Consider the following 20813-nt stretch of genomic DNA (forward strand, 5'->3'; position numbering starts at 1 on the left):
AGGGGAAAGAAATACCCTCGGGACCAAGGTCACTTAGACCTACACCTTGCAAATTACCCTCTGAAAGGATGAGAGCGCAATGGTGCAAGTTATCAGCAGTAATGGCCTTGATGGCCGCATCCTCATCTATCCCCAATTTTAGGTCTCTTAAAGACCCGTCTATACTTTTTGAGAAGTTGGGCCTGAAAAAATGGTCCCAACCCTCCTCGGAATCCAGAAATATATAAAACCACTCACTTTTCCATGTTGGATACGAGTCGGGATTGGTGCCAGAAATAAAGCAGGAACGAGCCAAGGATCTATGAACTATTTTGACCCATCCTTGGTCCTCAGAAGCATTTACAAATTTAAATAAATAACGAAAGACACAAACATTTGGCTCAAAACCGTGTTTATGAGATTGGGCCATATAACAGTGAATAAAACGCCAAGAGTTGGGTGTGAGTTGGGTCGGACAGACTCGGGCCTCAGCCAAAAGGCGAAAAACAAAAGGATGAGGAGGTAGGCGAAAACCAGCATAGAAGGTTTCCTTATAGACCCGAATGGCCCCAGGTTTTGGGTAGCAGGCCCTATCATTTGGGCCTGGAGCCTCGGCCCTATAAGGGTGGGAAATGCCAAAAAGGCGGGCTATGGTACCTACTTGATCTGGACCAAATCTAGAAGGATAATTATATGCATCTAAGTGTAACATGTTAGGAAAGGCTTGCCCAAATTCGGTTAAAAGATCCCTAAGAGAAATAACTGAGGAATGTACAAGAGATTTTTTACCTCGGCTGGCCCTAGAGGGACGGGCAACAGCTTGGGGGACATGGGAGTGAGATGAATCGGAATCCGCCATGGATGAAGACAAAAACCCAGGAAGCTCTTGAAAGTAAGTAAAGAAGATGAAGATTCAAACGGAATCTTCAAAATAAGCCCAGAAAAGCGGCGGAGTAGAAAGCCGGAAATCGCTTGGAGGTGGCGATTCTTGAGAGACTAATTGCAGAGTTGAAATTTAGAAATTTTTGTGAAAGTGAAGTGTGAGAAATGAACTCACACTCCACCTCTTATATAGAGGAGCTCAAAGATGCACAAACGGGCCTGGGCCTAAGAAAAAGGCGGGAAGCCCATAAGATTTGAATTTTGAAAAGATTTAAAATCAAAGTTCAATGAATGAATCAAGGCTCGAACAGCCTCAACAACGCTCAGGATACATCGTCCCTAGCCGTTGTTAGAAGTGTGGCTCCTAGGCGTGGTACAACAACGCCCAGGAAGCATCTGTATTCAACAACGCTCAGGATACATCGTCCCTAGCCGTTGTTAGAAGTGTGGCTCCTAGGCGTGGTACAACAACGCCCAGGAAGCATCTGTATTCAACAACACTCAGGATACATCATCCCTAGCCGTTGTTAGAAGTGTGGCTCCTAGGCGTGGTACAACAACGCCCAGGAAGCATCTGTATTCAACAACGCCCAGGACGCAAGTTTCCTAGACGTTGTTAGAAAACTGTCTCCTAGGCGTGGGTGCACAACGTCTAGGATCTATGAAAGCATCTGTATTCAACAACGCCCAGGACGCAAGTTTCCTAGACGTTGTTAGAAAACTGTCTCCTAGGCGTGGGTGCACAACGTCTAGGATCTATGAAAGCATCTGTCTTAAACAAACGCCCAGGACGCAAGTTTCCTAGACGTTGTTAGGAAACCGTCTCCTAGGCGTGGATCAACAACGCCCAGGAAGCATCAGCCTCCAACAACGCCCAGGACGCAAGTTTTCCTAGACGTTGTTAGGAAACTGTCTCCTAGGCGTGGATCAACAACGCCTAGGATGTATTGAGCAACAAAAATTCTGTTTTTCTGATTATTTAAAAAAAATAAGAAAATTCCTTAAATATTTTCTGAAAAATGTTAATATTAGGGAAAATCCCAGAAATTAGGGAAAATCCCAGAAAATTAGGGAAAATCCCAGAAATTAGGGAAAATCCCAGAAAATTAGGGAAAATCCCAGAAAATTAGGGAAAATCCCAGAAAATTAAGGAAAAATCCCAGAAAATTAGGGAAAATCCCAGAAAATTAGGGAAAATCCCAGAAAATTAGGGAAAATCCCAGAAATTAGGGAAAATCCCAGAAAATTAGGGAAAATCCCAGAAAATTAGGGAAAAATCCAGAAAATAAGGGAAGAATCCCGGAAATAAGGGAAAAATTCCTGGAAATTAAGATAATTCCTGAATAAAAGGGAAAATTCATTGTAAATGTGTAGGTCGCTCCACACTTTACGGAAAAATGAAACCCTGTAAGGGAACGAATAGATTTAACTTCTGCGAAACCTAATCGATGTTTCCCAAAAGTTGGGGGGCAAATGATAGGGATAAATAAATTATGATTGTATTATTAAATACTGCATTAATTGTACAAGCTGTGGGCTGCTAGACCCAATAAAAAGATATATGATACTCAGACCAGAAAGGTTAAGCCTGATGGACCAGATCAGGCCTGATGGAATAAAAAAGGCCCAAAAGCCCTGATTATTAATTAATTTCGTAATTAATTAATAAGGGACAAAACAGATGTTGAAAAGAGTCCCGATAAGAATATAAATCCTTGGAGATTAGCCTCAAGGGGACCTAAAAGGATAAGGAATCAATTTCCTACTATCTAGGACTCCAAAGTCCATTCTAACTATGAGACTTGCCCACCAAGTCTCCTATACCAAGTCCAATTCAAGGACTCCCAACATCTATATAAGGGGTCTCACCCCCACCAATCAGAACTACGTTTTTTGGCTTGATTCTCTAATTCACAGAGATACGTAGGCATCTCGTAAGGGCAGATTGAGTCACTAAACACGAGAGCAGCCATTAAAGGCCTTGAGCTCTCGAATCTTAGTATTAAATACAGCAAGTAATAACCTTGGTTTTTTATCCATAACACTATGCTAAAATAATAGTTTTTCAGGTATCAACATAATGGAGACATATTTTTACCCTAAATAAAATAATAATTTCACTATAATAATATTCTCTCTTACTAATGTTATCACTTTAAATAAGTTTAGATATTTTAAAAATTTATGAGCATATATGTTTGCTTATATAATTATCATAAATTCATATTATTTAAAGTTTTAAATGAACAAAATTAAGAATTGAATTCAAGTATTATTTTTTAAAATTATGTAATATTAAAAAAAATATGTGTCCTCCGTGCATCGCACGGGTTTTAAGTTATTATAATCTAAAAAAAGAAAATTTGATATGAAAATATATAAAATCTTGTATAAGATGCGTAAAAGTTCTTCAAAATTATGAAAAGTAATTTTTAAATTTGACGGAAGAATAATTAATGATTATGTCTTCACGTGGTTTGCGGGTTATTGTGGGAGACTGTGAGATTCATCCGGTGCGCACCGCAGCGAGTCCCTACAATAAAAAAAATATTTCACTTAAAATTAAGTCAATTTAATTGGCTAATTAAACCAAAAGGGAGCTAAGTATTTTTGAAACCAAATATTAATTATTATCATCCTTGAATAATAATAACAACATAAGGAAAGCATGCACTATTATAGTGCCATATTCCATGAGACCACTCCACGTCGCTCCTCCACTCTCCAGTTTTGAGTTGAAATTGTATTTGCTAAGCTCCACTTCTCACGTACCCCTCTCCCCTCCCTATATAAACGCATGCATGGGCACAATATTTTGTACTCTCATTCATCTAAATCCCCAGCTCAAAAACAATTCATACAATGTCTATGCTTAAATTTTTTTTATGTTTCGCTTATTCTTGTGTTTTGGAGCCGTATGTTCCCTTCATAATCATGGCTCCATCGGTGTGAATTATAGTCGAATCACGGATAATCTCCCGGAGCCTTCTCAAGTGTTGAAGCTTCTCAGTTATAATGGCATTACTCGTGTGAAAATATTCGATGCTGATGCATCTGGTTTATCCGCTCTGGCTGGTTCGAATATTAGTGTCACTGTTTGCATGCCTAATCAACTGCTCTCCTCTGCAGCTAATGATTAGGTATTTACGGATGCTTGGCTCAAATCCAACATTGTTCCGTTTTATCCTGAAACCATCATTGAAATTTAAAGCTATCACGGTGGGGAATGAAGTGTTTGTAGACCCTCAGAGCAGTCGTTTCCTCGTGCCTGCGATGAAAAATATGTATGCTTCTCTTCGAAAACTTAATTTTAGTGGTGATATTAAGGTATCCTCCCCTGTTGCTCTTAGTGTACTGCAAAATTCTTACCCTCCATCATCCGGATCGTTTAAGTCTGAACTGATTGAGCCTTTTATCAAGCCTATACTCACTTTTCTTCGACGAACAGGGTCGTATCTATTGACACAAAGATATAATAAAACGCAGAACTACTAATATAGTTATGTGAAAACCAGAGAGAAACAAGCGTCAAACAGCTTTTATTTTATTAATCAACAACTACAATACTTATACTGAACAAATAAAAGAAATGTCCTAAAAACTAGGAACTGCATAACAGACATCCTAGACTAAATCAAACACTAAAACACTAACGTTGTGGTAACGTTTATTCAGCGATGCTCCTACAAACTCTCCAGACCACGTCCACGCATGGATACAGACTTTGTATAGCAGCAGCAAACTAATCCAATGCAAACTAATTAACCAAGCCCAAGTTTAGATTAAAGGCCCAACAAACTCCCCCTTAATCTAAACTTACCTGAACACAGTTTCTAACACCGAGCAGGCTCCTCATTCATTCAAATCTGGCTGCAGACAGTACTTTAGTAAGTGAGTCCGCCCTTTGTTCTTCAGTGCAAATATGCTCCACTACTATGTCTCCATTCTCAATACATTCCCTTATGAAGTGAAAGCGGATATCTATATGCTTACTCCTACCGTGGAAGACAGGGTTTTTTGTTAAGTCGATAGCCGACTTATTGTCGATGAACAAAGTCACAGGTGGTATGTTGAGTCCAATAATTTTGGACAATAGCTTCCTTAACCACACTGCTTGACAGGAGGCTGCCGTGGCCGCCATAAACTCTGCTTCACAAGAAGAGAGTGCCACGCACTTTTGTTTTTGAGAATTCCAGGTTATCAAACTTTTGTTGAGGTAAAAGACCATGCCTCCTGTGCTCTTTCTGTCCTCTACGTTCCCTGCTAGATCGCTGTCTGAATATCCAATCACTATATTGTTATCTTCATTAGCAGTGTAAATTAACCCAAGGTTCAATGTGCCCTTCACATAACGTAATATACGTTTGGCCGCGTTTTGATGCATCAGCGTGGGTTTCTCCATAAATCTGCTTACGATGCCCACCGAATAAGCCAAATCTGGTCTAGTATGGACCAAGTATCGCAACCCACCAATCATACTCTTGAAACCAGTAGGATCAATCAGAGTGCCCCCTTCATCTTTATTTAGTATCTCGTTAGGACGCATTGGGACCTTAGTTGGATTGCAATCCAACATTCCTGCCTTGCTGAGAATCTTTTTTGCATAGCCGGTCTGTTTCAGTTGAATGAAACCATCACCTTATTTCACTTCAATGCCTAAGTAATACGTGAGTTTGCCCAGGTCGCTCATGTCAAAGTTTTTTGCCATTTGCTCCTTGAATTCCCTGATCGAATCAAGATTAGTGCCCGTGACCAGGAGATCGTCAACGTAGACACCCACTATCAACACTTCTTTTCCCATCCGCCTCGTATACACAGCTTGTTCGTATGCACATCTGACAAAATTAAGTCCCTCTAGACACTGATTCAGCTTCGAGTACCAGGCTCTTGGGGCCTGTCGAAGTCCATATAGAGCCTTAACGAGTTTATACACCAGATGCTCACTTCCAGGCTTGATAAATCCTTCAGGCTGCTTGACGTAAACCTCCTCCTTAATTTCCCCGTTTAAAAACGCTATTTTGATATCGAGGTGATGCACCTCCCAGTTACCCTTCGCTGCAAGTGCCAACAACAGGCGTATTATTTCAATGCGCGTCAGAGGGGCAAACACTTCGTCGAAATCCACTCCTTGCCTCTGTACATAGCCTTTTGCAACGATTCTGGCCTTATGCTTCGTAATATTTCCAGCATCGTCCCATTTGATTTTGTATATCCACTTTAAATCTATGGCCTTACGTCCCTTGGGTAATGTGGTTAGTTTCCAAGTGCCGTTTCTTTCAACTGCTTCCATCTCGGCTTGCATCACCTTTCTCCACTCGACTTCCTGTGTAGCCTGAGAAAAATTTGTAGGTTCATCTACCCCCATGAGATATAATTTTGCATCCTCCATTTCGATCGGTTCAGTGGAGTCATAGACTTCGCTGAGGGGCCTGTATTTTTGTGGAGTTTCATCTGTATCACAATCCAGACTTGAAACAGTGGAGTTTTGCACGCTGTTGCCGTTTGTATCCTCGAGGTCATTCCCTGTGTAAGTCCTTGGAGTTCTTTCGACAGTGTCATTGTCACCATTCCCATCTGAATTTTCTGTGAACACTGAAAAACTCCCAGTGTGCATCGATGGTGATTCCTCTGTCTCGTCCCAATTCCATGGCTTCCGTTCTTCAAATACGACATCTCTGCTTACATAAATTCTTTTTGTATCAGGATCAAGAAGTCTGTAGGCTTTTGCTCCTGGTTCCTTTCTGAGATAGACAACTGTCCTGCTCCTGTCGTCTAATTTCTTCAAGTTGACACTCGGTTCCTTCATGTGTGCCAAACAACCGAATACTCGAATATGATCTATGCTGGGCTTATTATTTGACCATGCTTCGTATGGTGTAATCCCTGTAACAGCTCGTGTTGGTAGCCTATTTAGCAAGTAGGTCGAGTGTCGCACGGCTTCTCCCCATAGATAATTAGGCATTTTCATCTCCTTTAGCAGGCTTCGTGCCATCTCTATCAATGTTCGATTACGTCGCTCTACAACGCCATTCTGTTGTGGCGAGTAGGGAGCAGAAAAATGCCGATTTATCCCAGCCTCTACGCAGAATTTGTTGAAGTCTTTTGAAGTGAATTCGCCACCATTATCTGTCCTGAAGGTTTTTACTTTCTTTCCTGAACTGTTTTCAACCAACACGCAAAATCTTTTGAAAGCATCAAGTGTTTCACTTTTGTTCTTAAGAAGATACGTCCACATTACACAACTAAAGTCATCAATCAAAACAAGGATATATCGATTACCTCCAGATGTACTAGGTGAAATCGGCCCGCAAAGGTCGCCATGCACCAGTTCAAGCGATGTTGCTGCAGAAAACTTTGACTATTTAGGAAATGTTTTCCTAGTCTGTTTTGACATAAGGCATCCGGCACACACCTCATCCGGTTGTTTGACAGCAGGCATTCTAAGAACCATGTTGTTTGTTGACATAAGTTTCATAGCCTTGAAGTTAAGATGCCCGAGACGAGCATGCCACAGCCAGCTATCACCCTCGCACTTCGCTAACAAGCATTCAGAATCACTACTGTAGATTATAAGTTTATACAACCTGTTCACTGATCGCTTAACCTTTATAAACAACACACCTTGTTCATCCCGAACCCACAAATGTTCACCTTTTAAGACTACATTGTATCCCTCTTCAGCTAATTGTCCGAGGCTTATTATATTACTACATAAGGAAGGAATATAATATACCTCTTTAAGATGCCTGCTTTCTCCGTCTTTACACTTCAAAGTAATTGAGCCTTTGCTTTTGATTTGCATGACAGAACCATCACCAAACCTGACTTGACCCACCACATTTTCATCCAGTTTATCGAACTTTGAATATTGCCCGGTCATGTGATTGCTCGCCCCATTGTCGAGGTACCATAAGTTCGATTCCATTTGCTTTCCCTTATCATCCTGACTCAAGCTTGGCCTCACTCGTTCTTCATTGATCAACATGTTCACCTTTTCCTCTCCTTGTTTTTCGACTATGAGAAGAGCAGGTTCATCATCTGAAATTTGGGCTATATGGGCTTCTTCCGTGGCTTCCTTGTCTCGTTTTGGTTTTTTACACTCAGCAGCATAGTGCCCATAGGCTCTACAGTTGAAGCAACGAACCTTGCTCTTATCTCGTACATTTCGGTTGTATTCCTTCCCCCTTGATTTCTGCGAGCTGGCCTCACTGCCCCCTTTGTACGTACGTTTTGTCCACTCTTCTCTAGTCAGAAGCAATTTACTTTCATCCTTTTCTAACTCGAGCCACTCTTCCTTAGTAAGCAGCAGTTTGCTACCACTGCCGATCGGATCTGCTTGCCCCTTAAGTCGTTCCTCGTGTGCCTTCAATGAGCCTACAGTCTCCTCCAATGTCATGGTCTCCAGGTTGCCGAATTGTTCTATAATGGAAGCTATTTGCAGGAATTTGGACGGCACCGCACGCAACAACTTTTTCACGACATAGCTTTCTGCGACCTCTTCTCCCAGTGCTCGAATATTTGTGACTATTCCAGCCAATTTCATGCTGAAATCATCTATTGACTCACTGTCTTTCATGGCCATGGACTCGAACTCTGTCTTGAGGGTTTGAACCTTGGCTGACTTAACGCGCTCAGCTCCCTGGCATGTCACCTTGATTGCCTCCTAGGCTTCTCTAGCAGTTCCCTGATCTGCAAGGGAAAGGAGTATATTCTCCGGTACACTTTGGTAAATTGCTGCCAATGCAATCTTATCCATCTTCTCATCTACCTCCGTAGTTTTAGGATTCTTTGGTGACACCACCTCCCAAACTCCATGGGCCTGCATGTTCACCTTCATTTTCATAGCCCACACTGTGTAATTGGCTCGCGACAACATGGGGTAGCTCAGATTGATCGCTCCTTCTTTCGTTCTCCCGGGCTCCATCGTTTGTGCCTTTGGCATGTACTTGGGCATGTACCCAAACACCTAGGCTCTGATACCAGATTATTGACACAAAAATATAATAAAACGCAGAACTACTAATATAGTTATGTGAAAACCAGAGAGAAACAAGCGTCAAACAGCTTTTATTTTATTAATCAACAACTACAATACTTATACTGAACAAATAAAAGAAATGTCCTAAAACTAGGAACTGCAAAACAGACATCCTAGACTAAATCAAACACTAAAACACTAACGTTGTGGTAACGTTTATTCAGCGATGCTCCTACAAACTCTCCAGACCACGTCCACGCATGGATACAGACTTTGTATAGCAGCAGCAAACTAATCCAATGCAAACTAATTAACCAAGCCCAAGTTTAGATTAAAGGCCCAACAGTATCTTATGGTTAATTCCTACCCATTTTTTGCTTATGAGGCCAATACTGACACGATTTCTTTAGATTATGTTTTGTTTCGTACTAATGAAGGCGTGAAAGACTCTGGCAATGGGAATGTTTATATGAGCCTTTTTGAAGCCGAACTCGACGCTGTTTTTGCAGCTCTTGATGCTTTGAATTTTAGTAATATTAAAGTTGTTGTTTCCGAGACTGGCTGGCCTTCTGCAGGCGGTGATACGGAATATGGTGGTGGAGCTTCCAATGCAGCAGCTTATAATGGGAACCTTGTGCGCAGAGTACTCATTGGCGGTGGTACTCCCTTGAGGCCTAACGATAAACTCAGCGTCTCTTTATTTGCCCTGTTCAACGAAAATTAAAAAAGTGGACCTATTTCCGAAAGAAATTATGGACTCTTTTATCAAAACACGCAGAAAGTTTACGACATTCCACTGTCAATAGATGCATTGAATGTTACAATGTCAAATCCGACAAACAAAAGTAAAGTAAAGGTGCCAGTAGCATCACCGCGAGTGAATAAGGTTCCAAGCACAAACAGATACTCTGGAGTCCCATGCTTCATACGCGTTCAACAGTTATTACCAGAGAATGTCTCGTGCTGGTGGGAGTTGTTATTTTGGTGGAGCTGCCTATGTGGTTACTCAAGTTCCTAGTAAGTTTCTTTGCATATAATTTAGTATTGCACATTAGTGTATAATTGGATACTAATTCAAGAAATCTATTTGAATGTGTTTTGCAGAGTTCAGCGAGTGTGAGTTTCCAACCACTAGAGGATGAAAGATCTTGCACTTGATATATTTTTTTTTGTTTGCTATGTAGGAATTTGTAGATTGTTTGAGCCATATTGACATGGACTAGCCACGCTTGTGGTTTTATTTTCCATAATCAAGTGTTACTCACTTGTTCTGTCTGATTACTATAGTTTCATCAAATTCAATGGGAGGTCGTATAACAATCCTTTAAAATATGAAATGAATACACCCCTCAAAGTTTCTTAGTCTTTATCAGACGTGATTGGTTTTGGCGATAACTAGTGGCGATAATTAGTAATCTTACATTACAATTTCTTGGACCTCAGTATGGGAGTACCATATGGAAGTCTTTGATCAGGGAAATGTGGCTCTTTTTTAATGGTGGCTGGCCTTTATTTCGAGTTCTAGTGGCGGAATAATGCAGTGTTATGTCTGCTGTTCCTGTTATTATGTTCACTGGGAAGGTTAATGCAGATTTCTTTTAGACCTGGTATTATCGGTTGGCTGTGCGTTTTCAACTACAATTGTTATTATTTGAGTTCCCTAGTAATCTTGTTTTCTGAGTTACTTGAGTTTTTATTCCATGAGTGATATGAATGATGATCCAAATTTCGATCATTGAAGAGTAGCAGTGAACAGTAACACTACTATTCACTTATCCAAATTTGTATCACTTGATTTAATATAAAATAATAGTTTTGTTATTTATAGTTTATGAGTTTTAAATTAATTTTTTATTTTTTAATTATATAATTAATAACATAATATAATTAATAGTTAACAAAATTTATTTTTAAAATAAAACTTAAAATAATGAGAAAACATAATTTCATTAAAATTAAAATAGAAGTACATTGCATAAAATAAAAAGTACACAAAATGCATAAAAGAAATTACAACACACAAAATAATCCGAAAATGATACTAGAAAATCTAAAATTTTGATTTAGTGCGACAAACTATTTATGTTTGCTCCGAGATAATCAAAATATTATTCGTAGTTGTTTATATTATTTGGAGATCTTTGATTTAGTCGGACAAACTATTTATGTGTATTAATTTTTTATTTAATTAATTTATGAAATGTTATATAAATTGTTAATAATAACTAAATGATAAATCTAAGATATAATTGCTTAATACGATATTTATTTATTATTATATGTAAAAAGTAATTTGGACCAAATATTTCGATCATAATGTTGGAGTTGCTCAAAAATTTGGATCAGTATTTACATCAATAGGTGATCCAAATTTGAATTTTTGGATCATAAGTGTTAGAGATGACCTTAGAGCATCTTCAAAAAAAACTCCTAAACGAGTTACCGATTATTTGCTAGCCCTTCTCAAAACAACATGTGCACAGTAATTGTTACTTATTTCCCGTGCCCATTAACTCTTGTTTTAACTTTTTACTGACTGTTATTATTACACATCAGTCTAGGGAGACGAGGCATCATTATTTCTACTCTTAATCCTTAAACAATCCTCGAGTCCCTTGGTATTCTGTTGGCTATTTAAATCGACAATTCATCTCAGCCAAATCATCTTCTCACACAAACTCATACTTTTTTCATAAACATAAAAATGGTTCTTTTCAACATGTTTATGAACTACGAAACTTTCAATATCGAGCTTAGTTTTGAGGACTGGGTACATGAATGGCACATCACTGCCATTCCTGAAGAAATCTGGAACTCTGTTCCACTAGTGGTTCACTCAGACCTCTTGTTCTTTGAGATGGACTACCAACTCCATCTTGATCAATTGGAAGAAGTGCGGAGGGAGGCTCTTCTTCAGCAAGAACGGATTATCCGTCTTGCTGTGCTGTTTGTCAGCAGCAGGAGGACCTAGACTAGGATATCTTGTAATTTTTGCATGTAATCTTTAAATTTCATGACATGTAATCGTTTGATATATTAATGAAATTCCCTTTGCTTGCAAGATCTAGTCTCTGTTTCTCTCATATTATGTGATGTGAATGTTCTTGTTGCGGTTTGTTAATTTTTACTTCATCTATTTGCACTATATCTCTTGATGAATGTTTAGATTAAAATAATGGTCGATAATAAATTGTGATGTTTTGAGAAATATTTGAAGCACAGGTTCCTGCATCAGAACCTGTGATAGGTGAAGCTGAGAATGTTACTTCTCAGAAAGAAACTGCAGCTCAAAGTTATGTTACTTTGAAAAGGAAATCTCTAAGTACTGATGTTGCAACAGCTCCTTCATTGGAAAGGAGATTAAAGAAAATGAGGGCAAAGAGGTATAATGCTAAATCTCCATCTGAAGATACTGCAGAAGCTGAGGAAGGAGATCAGGAATCTCTGATCTCATCAGAACCTGTTATAATTGAAGCTTTGCCATCCCCACCTCAAGCAAAAGACACTGTTCCAGAAACAGTGGTTACACCTCATGTCTCTCCTATTGAAGCTACAGATGATGTTGAAGAACAAACTATAAATTCTGAAATAGATATTCATAATTTGAATATACCTAAAGTTCTTTATCTGGAAGCTCCATTTACTGAAGCTCAGCCATCTACAGTCAACTATCCAATCTTAGATGCTGAGATACCATCTACTGCTCTGGAGATAAATTCTGATGCTTAGAATTTAGATGATGTTATTCCTGAATCTCCAGTTGCTTCACACACTGTTGTTCAGTCAGAACATAATGAATCTTCTTCAAGTTCTGGAGACAGTATTTCTGTTGAAACTCCAGTTCCCATTCTGGGCAAGGAAGCTTTGGTGAAGAAATTTGTTGAACAGGATTCTCCTGTACCTTGGGAAGAAACTCACAGGGGAGTTGAGTGGACCAAGAAGTGGAATGAATCAGATTTTATTCCAAGCACCCAAATTCTGACAGAGCATGTATCAAAAGCTGATGAGTTATTGTCAAATTCTGATTTCAAGACTCAACTCAAGGTTACAGCTATGAGTACAAGAAGTCTTCATGGTCTACATTCTATTACTTATGTTAAGGTTGATACACTCAAGGAACAAGCTGATAAGCTAGATCTACAGATCAAGCTTGACAAGACAAGATATATTAGACCTACTCTTGAGAAAATTGAAGCCATTGAGAAGGTTCAAAAGAAGCAACAGGCCCAAATTACCGAGGTCCTAGAAAATCAAGCTTCTCAGAAAGCTCAATTGGATGAAATCCAATCTTCAGTTGAACTTCTTCTCTCTCTCTCTCTTACTTCCTGATGATGCCAAAAAGGGGGAGAAGGTAGTTAAGTCCAAATGCTCACCTACTCAAATACTGAAGAAGAAGGATGACAAAGGTGATGACCAGGGAAACTCTGATAAGAGCAGAGGTCAACAAGGAAAAGTTGAAGGAAAATCTTCTACACAGAACAAGTCAAGTTCTGATGCTGTGAATGCTAAAAGTCTGAAGTCAAGTTCTGATAAGCAAAGTCTGATGATAAAGCCTGATGTTCTGATTTAAGGTGGAAGTCAAGACATACAGAAGTTCATGCAAACTCTGAAGTACAAGGGGAAGCAGACTACTGTCTATTACAAAGATCCTAAGATCCGGACACTTGATGAGGAGATAGCTAGAAGATTATTCTTGAAGCACAATCCAGGAATGGATTTGGAAACTCTCAATGAGTAAGAAGCTAGATTTGCAACTGAGAAGACAAATCTAAAGTCTAAAGCTTCTGATGCAAAGAAACCTCCAAGGCCTAAAGAAAAAGGCATTGTGATCAAGGAAAAGTCAAATTCTGAGACTTCAAAATTCAAGACTAGATCACAGACTAAGAGTGATCCCAAAGTCAAAGGGAAAAGAAAAGTTGATGAACCAACCAAGCCACTGGAGATGAAAATTCCTCAAGTGCTAATGAAACCAGTGTGCAAAATGGTTCAAGATACTGATGATAATCTTGTTGAAGATGAAACTGTTCAAATTCTGAAAAGAAGAAAGATAACTGAAGAATCTAAAACAACCTTTGACACTGCTCAAGTTGTTCAGAATGAAGGACAGCAATCTACAGAAGAAACAACAAATTCTGATCAAGCTATCAAGACATCAACTACTGACAATGCTCAAGTTGATTTGAAAAAGATGACAATTGCTGATAAAAAGAAGCTGTTATGGAAGAAATCTACTCCGGTTGAACCAAAGTCCAATCTTATGATTAATCAACTCGCTACATTTGGGTTGAGAGCCAAGCAACCTAGAGATAGAGCTGGATTAGGTTCTGATAAAAAAAAGATATAAACAGGAGAAGAGGTTACTCTAAGAGATCCTTTCATGTTGACAGACAAACTGTTGGGTTCCGAAGGCATAAAACGCAGCGGATAAACGTAAATAAAACAAAATTTCGAAACCCAAAAACAGGATTCATGTATAATTATGGGCAGATTATGGAGATAACGAATCGTACCTTTCAAGAGCTTAACTTTCACGAACTCAACGGAGATCCTATCTATCACGCTTTGTGTCTACCTCTCGGAGAAATACCTCTATGGTATCCACACGAGCACCTTCAAGAACGTCTCATGAACTTGACTACGGAATGGATGTACTAGCCTCCTTCTTGACGATCTGAATTGCCTATGCCTCTCTTTGCTGCTAGGGTTTTTCTCAAAAACGTACATACTCTTTAACCTATCATTATCTATTTATAATGGCTGATTAAAAAGGCCCATAACAGCAAAGCCCAACCCTAGTAGGTATTGGATTAAATAATAAAACGAATTTCTATTATTTAATTAATAACTAAGTCATACTTAATTATTATGGGCAAAAACATTCCTTTTAATTCGAATTTATATTATCTCAATTAAGTCTTACTTAATTATAATAAAATTCGAATAATCATCAATTAATTTAAATCCATAATTTAAATTAACTATTCCATTAAGTGCTCTATTTGTGCGACCCTATAGGCTATTATTTAATTGGAAATAATTTTATTCTCTAATAAAATTATAAACAATGAGCGGTATCTAGTAATACATCATTGTTTTTCCAATTAAACAATAATTAAATCGTGATTAGATAAAACCTTTCGTGATTAATGTTTTTCGTGTAATATAATCCTTTTAACCATACATATTATAGATTAAACTCGAGGCATGTATTTAGTCATCCTCTTCAACATTTAATTCGGGTTTACTTGATCCATGAGTAGACTATCAAGACAAATCATTATTTGAGCATGGCCATGCTTTTATATTCTCACTCAATCAAGAGGACAATAATATCTCTCCTAATTATAGGAGGGTTAAATCCTTTATCTATCATTCATATTTCTCATACGACTCATGATATACCCGATGTCCACTTTTATCATCACCCGATCAAAAGTAACTTTTAATGTAGTCAAAGTATATTAATTCTCGTATAGAAATATAATGATTTCAAGTCAAAGGATCATTACACCATTATCACTGTGAGTCTTTCTTATGACTTTACTAAACATGAAGAATCTCACTCTGGGTCTGTCCAGTACCATGTACTCTCACATGTACCTATGTATTGACTTTAGTATCCCCATACTTATAACCAATGAGATGTGGTTATCTTGTCAAACAACACACTAGTCTATCTATGTATTATTATTGTCCTATATAATAATACTCGACTAGGGACCTTTAAGAATATGATATATTATATAATCTCAAGTTCAAGTCATGTACTTAAACTATACAATTTGTATCATGATTCTAAGGACATTTATTATGCTAACAAAATATCGCAGTAATTAAGGTTATAATAAATACATTTATTGAATGATCAACTGACATAAAGATTTAAAAGAATAATGTATTGCCTCTAGGGCACCTACACTAACACAAACCATATGAACAAATCAAACAAAAGCACCTTGACAAGGTGTTGTCTGCTCAAATTGTGATAGATGCTCATGATAAGGATGATCTGAAAGAGAAATTGATCTTATTTCTCAATAATGGAATGACTTACAGACTAGCTGATACTGATGTACTAAATAAGTTTGTCAGAGAGTTTCAACATATTCACTATCTTTTGGAAGTAAAATCTGATATTACAAGAAGATGGTCATAATACATTTTGAAGGTTATAAAAGATCTATTCATAATCTCTGGTACAAAGACTTCTCATTACAGTCTAATGATTACTGAAAATGATGAAAGAGAAATTCCTATGCTGAAGAATTCTGCTAAGGTGGAAGTTATTTTAAAAGGAAGATGCTTATGTTATAATGAAAACTCTTCACATCCTAAAGTTATCAGACTTGGTGATGGACTTGAAAGAACATCAATTCAAGCTCTCAGAACAACCATTTATCAAATTGGTGACAGTAAAGATGAAGAACTGATGCAGGTCAAAGCACAATTAGTTGAAGTTCTGGGAAAAGCTGAAGAAAAGCTGGTAAAAGATTTTGTTAAGAATCATTATGGATTCAGATTGATCCAGTGATGTTGGTAAAGTTGGATGTTCTGTAAGTTGTAATTGATAGTCTTATTAAACTCTTAATGCATTTGAACTTAAATGTTTTTGACATCATCAAATCTATTAACTTGTATATTTTTGCATAATTTACAAGTTGTGGGAGATTGTTAGATATATTTGAGATGTCATGTCTAATATGTTTAATGTTTAGTTTTCAGATCTTAACAAACAGGAAATATCAGTTATTACTGGAATCAGGACTTACTAGAAGTCAGGACTTAAGGATATCATGACTTAAGGTCATATCAGAACTTAAGTACGGGAGGACTTACAGTTAAGGAATGATGCTGATTAACAGTAGAAGATCGAGACTAAAACAAAGGAAGATATGCATGGAAAAAGTTAGAGGACTAAAAAAATTGTATAAGATATCTGATTGATATATTTTAGAAGACAGAATTATATTCCATATCAATTAGAAGTTATCTTGTAACTGTGTAGTATATAAATACAGTTTAGGTTTACACTATATGTGTTATCATTATCGAGAAGATCATACATTGTAACCTAGCGGCTCTTAGTGATGTTTGTTCATCACTGAGAGAGAACAACAGTTCTTATTGTAACAGAGTTTATTCAATATACTTGATCTTTGTTACATATCTGTGTTAAATCGATTTGATTGTGTAAACACTGTATTCAACCCCCTTCCACAGTGTTGTGTGACCTAACAAACTAAATGATAAATTTAAGATATAATTGCTTAATACGATATTTATTTATTATTATATGTAAAAAGTAATTTGGACCAAATATTTCGATCACAATGTTGGAGTTGGTCAAAAATTTGGATAAGTATTTACATCAATAGGTGATCCAAATTTGAATTTTTGGATCATAAGTGTTAGAGATGGCCTTAGAGCATCTCCAAATAAAACTCCTAAACGAGTTACCGATTATTTGCTAGCCCTTCTCAAAATTTTAAGAGGCATCATTTACTCTCTATATTTAAGAGTCTCTCTCCTCTCTCTATTTAATTTTTTTATTATATAAATAAATTTCTTTCAATTATGAATCAATTTCCCATTTCTTTTAAGTATATTTTTTTTATGAATCAATTTCCCATTTCTTTTAAGTATATTTTTTAATAAAATTTAACTTAAAAGATATAAATAGAGATGTTGTTGGACATGATGTGTAAATTTAATATCTTAAAACATTAAGAGACACTTGAGTATATATTTTTAATAAAAAATTAAGAATTTATCAGAGTTGCTCTTCATTTTCCCAAAAAATTTGTTTTTCTACCGCAGCCCCTACCATAAAAACAGGATATACCAGTACTCTGTTGGCTAGAAAAGAACGGGTAGATAAATGAAACTGTTGAAAGTGTCAATTTTTGACTTGGATGTGGGGGAAGAAACGTTGAAAATATCCTACTCATATTTTGTCTCAAACCCATTTACAAATCTTGGATTATTAGATCACTTTCGTTGACATAAATTATCATAATTCATGTTAAATCAGAATTCAGAATTACTTATATTTAGGTTATCTCAGCTGTTAAAAGAAATAATAATTGAGAATAATAATTTATAATTATGTCTCCCAAGATAATAACATAATGGCTGCAGATTCACTATGATGATATACTGGACAAACCCCACCGGCTAGAGGATGACCAATCAATTTCATTTTATTTTTCTCTTGAAAGTTAATCAATCTGGTTTTATTATTTCTAATTAGTTTTTTTTTAATTTTTATGTGTATTTTAAGATGAATAAAATGATTAGTTTAATAAATTATTTTTTAATTATTTTTTTCTAAATAAAATTATACATATTAAATTTTAATTCAAGAAAAATAAATTTTAAAAAAAATATATGAACCTATGATTTTTAGGCAGTTTAAATTACACAATACACGTAAAAAGATAAAGAATACGCGTAAAAAGGTAAAGTTACTTAGATTGAATTGACGGAGGGAGTATAAAATGAAGAGAATATGAATCAGAGAATCAGGTAAAGGTGCATGGTTTTTTCTAGAAGTCTGACAAAATAATTAGCCATCTGCTCTCTGTCTCATAAAGTCGAAATAAATCAACAACGGTTTTCTCAACATAAAGATGTCTACACCCGGGCGTTTTAAATGACGAACTCCTCATTATTGTTTTTATTTTTATTTAAATTTTCCCAGTCAATAGATAATTTCGCCACAAAAGGTTCTTGGTCTTTTTTGAAAAATATCAAAGTCTAAAAATATTTTTGCAAAAATACTATCATTTTTAAAAAAATTTACAAAAATACTTTTTAATTTGTAAAAATACTATTTTTCAAAAATAATTTGCAAAAATACGGTTTTTGCCAACTGTAATCAAGTGCATGCAACATTTTACGAGTTTCTGCAACTATATGCAACTCTGTTTATACCTGGTTGATTTTGGTATATTCCGTATTTTTGCAAAAAGAAATCAGAATATAGTAAAATCGCAATTTTTTTTAAAAAAGTTGGTATTTTTGGTAAATTCTCGAGGTTGTTCTCAGAATTTGGTTAATTGAAAATTAATACAAATCAGATATTTTAATACTCCCTCCATACCTTCGTCAAAAAATAAAATATTCCCTCCATCCTATTTTAGTTATCACGTTTTAATTTGATCCGGTCAAATTGACTAAAATTTAACTGAAATTTATTAATATTTTATAAATGGACAACATAAAAAAATTATATCACGGAAATATCGGAAAGTTTAATCTACTTTTAATATATAGTTTTTAGTTTTATGAAATAATATAAGAGTAATGTTTAATTTTTGGTCAAAAAATTGGTCAATTTGACTTATATAAAGGAAATGTGACAAACCGACAAAAAAGAATTGTGACAACTAAAATGGAATGGAGTGAGTATCAATTTTTCTCGTGATTACAGATTTCGAGAATCAAATTTAATATGCTAATTGTCTAAGTTACCGATTTGTGATTTATTGAGATTTTTTTTTTGAACTCAAAAGGAAAATTATTTTTTCAATTTATTGAGAAATTTTTAATCAAATATTTTATGGACGAATTTTGACTTTTTACTAATTATTGCAGATTTTGAAAATTAAAACTAATCATATACCAATTTGTGATTTATAGAGAATTTTTTAATCACATAATTTGTGGACGATTTTTACTTGACTTATGGACAATTTTAAAAAAATCGTCATATTTAGTAACCATGATTTTACTTGCCATAATAATAAAAAAATCCCCGACAAGCATGTAATTACGTTTTGATCAATTGCCTTCACCTGTTATACAAGTCATATCATGGCTGTAAATTTTTCCTCACACTTGTTGATGACTTCAGTAGAGCTACTTGGACATTTTTGCTTACAACTAAGCAAGATGTATTTCATAAATTCAAACAATGTTATGTTTATGTGCAAAATCAGTTCAAAGTTGATATTCAGATTATCAGAACAGATAATGGAAGTGAGTTTCTTAATCAGATATTTTCTTCTTTTCTGGTTGACAAGGGAATTTCTCATCAAAAAACATGTACTCATACCCGTCAACAAAATGCAACAAAATGCAAGGGTAGAAAGGAAACATAAACACCTTTTGGAAGTGACTAGGGCTCTTAGATTTCAATCTGGATTACCACCAAAATACTGGGGGGGATGCATCTTAACAGCCACACATTTGATCAATGTTGTTCCATCTTCTATTCTTCAATACAAAAGTCCTTATGAATTGTTATATAAGACTATCCCTGACTATTCTGCATTAAGATGTTTTGGTTGCTTATGCTATGCCTCTTGTCATCCCACTGATAAATTTGATGTTAAGGCTATTCAGTGTATTTTTTTGGGATACCCTTACTTGCAGAAGGGTTACAAACTTCTCAGGCTAGATAATCATTCTACTTTTGTAAGTAGACATGTAAAATTCTTTGAACACATTTTTCCATATCATCACAAATTAGATAAATCTTCTTCCTACACTGAATATGACACCAACAATTCTTATTCATTTGTTGATTGGCTATCCAAACAGTCATCACAGGATTCTGATACAAGTGCAATTGAATCAGACTTATGTCCATCTGATGATTTTATTTTCATTAACAATGAACTTTCACATACACCTTCATCTGATCATAATTCTGATCAAACTTTTCCTTCTGATCACAATTCTTCTCTAATTCATTCTTCTGGTCATAATTCTTCATCATCTAATATTCCTTTAGTCACATCATCTCCTATCACTAGACAATCTGTTAGAAATAAGTCAAGGTCTAGTTGGTGGACAGATTATCACATTCCTTCTAAGGCCTTAACTTGTCAAATTCTTGAGCCAGACATCTTTAATTCCAATACTCAGACCTTTCAAGCTTATAATACTTCTCCTATTGCTGTTGAGCCTAATTTTTATCATCAAGCAGTTAAGGATCCAAAATGGATTCAAGCTATGCAGTTAGAGTTAC

General features: G+C 36.1%; 1 pseudogene; it reads left to right on the forward strand.

Annotated features, from left to right (window-relative positions):
- Positions 1–3746: 3746 nt before the first annotated feature.
- LOC141679793 (glucan endo-1,3-beta-glucosidase-like) lies at positions 3747–9981 on the forward strand (annotated as a pseudogene).
- The last annotated feature ends 10832 nt before the right edge of the window (positions 9982–20813 follow it).

Source organism: Apium graveolens, chromosome 8, assembly GCF_009905375.1.
Source record: "Apium graveolens cultivar Ventura chromosome 8, ASM990537v1, whole genome shotgun sequence".
Taxonomy (NCBI): domain Eukaryota; kingdom Viridiplantae; phylum Streptophyta; class Magnoliopsida; order Apiales; family Apiaceae; genus Apium; species Apium graveolens.